At 41.8% G+C, this 1,355-nt stretch overlaps 1 long non-coding RNA gene across 1 annotated transcript; it reads right to left on the bottom strand.

Annotated features, from left to right (window-relative positions):
• Positions 1 to 357: 357 nt before the first annotated feature.
• Positions 358 to 1,145, bottom strand: LOC120290291. The gene is made up of 2 exons (XR_005548158.1): positions 1,015 to 1,145; positions 358 to 806 (listed from the first exon to the last, which is right to left on the bottom strand). It is a non-coding gene; the product is annotated as an uncharacterized LOC120290291 (long non-coding RNA).
• Positions 1,146 to 1,355: the final 210 nt, after the last annotated feature.

The following is a 1,355-nucleotide window of genomic DNA, read 5'->3' as shown; positions in this document are numbered from 1 at the left end:
TGATTTCAACGCAGATCTAGGCCATGCCAAAGGGCTTGGATTGTGGACTCGCTGAAAGAGATTAGGACCCTCCCTCAATCCTGGGAAATGGTGTGCGAGTTTTGGGACAAGACTAGGTCCTCCACTCCATGTATTTCCCCCCGCCATAATTAATATGCACGAGACATAACCCCTCATCAATAATTATCAAATACAAAATCCTAAAAAGAAAATTGTTTATGCCCGGTGAAAGCAAGGTCGATGTCCCGCCTCGAGAAAAATTAATGAGACAAGAGAGGAAACGCTAAAAAATGGATGAAGAAAATTCAGCCATGCCATCCATATATCACTCCTGGTATATAATTAGAATGCGTAGCATAAGCTCCAACGCTCAAATTGTTTGATGAGACATCGAAACCCAACTGATAAGATGCCGACCACGCGATAAAGACAAGCAAATCATCCATTAAATTTGCCAACGCAAATACGCCATCAGCATGAGTTTTCACACCTAACAAAAGTGTCGGTTGAGATGTCCAAAAGCAAGCCGAAATTGCTTCTGGTGCTCGCGCCTTTCAAAATTTCGACGGGTGGGACTCTTCCTTGGCCGCCTGCGTCTTGGACTTTGGCGATCGCTATCGATCCAGCCGCGCTAGGTTTTTTTGCAGTACACACTGCCTCCCAAAATCGATATGTTACAAAGTCTACGCTAAGCATGTTCACATGAAGCCCTACGCAAGAGATGGGCCAAAAAGGAACATCTACGTCACATATCTCCTAAGTTAAGTATGTCAGAATTTGATGTTCTCTGCCATTTCCGGAGTTCTCTGCCATTTTCGGTTGAAACTCCAATGTCAGTACTAAAGAACCATCAAAATAAAGATTTAGATATAAAGAATTTGAAGAGAACAACATGTAATTGACCTCAGGCAGTCAATTTAGTCACTTTTGCACCCTATCTTCCAATAAATTATTCTTGAAAACAAGAAAAAAGAAAGAGAGATTGCGCTCGTGTGCTCAATGTCTCCATCTTACCGTACGTGGAGGCGAAAAGGGCGTGCATGAAACATCAAGCATGATTGAGCATTTGGGTTTTAGTTCCCGAGCTAATCGATTCTTTGTTTTCAAGATCCTGACAGAAGCTTTTCATGTGCAGTTGTGGATATACAAATATTTATATCTGGAATTGGAAACTGACTGAAAGAAACACAGGGGTTCGTGATCTTGACATGTTTCAGGATATGATGTATCCTGGGAATTAAACTAAAGGGGACTGTCCATACTTTCTGGGGCACCCAGCACCCAGTTTCACATCAACAGGCCACACTCCACTGCATATTATAATAACCAAACATCAAATTATAATATTGAATTGT

The sequence above is a fragment of the Eucalyptus grandis genome, chromosome 1 (genome assembly GCF_016545825.1).
Source record: "Eucalyptus grandis isolate ANBG69807.140 chromosome 1, ASM1654582v1, whole genome shotgun sequence".
Taxonomy (NCBI): domain Eukaryota; kingdom Viridiplantae; phylum Streptophyta; class Magnoliopsida; order Myrtales; family Myrtaceae; genus Eucalyptus; species Eucalyptus grandis.
This window is presented reverse-complemented; position numbering and strand designations above follow the sequence as displayed.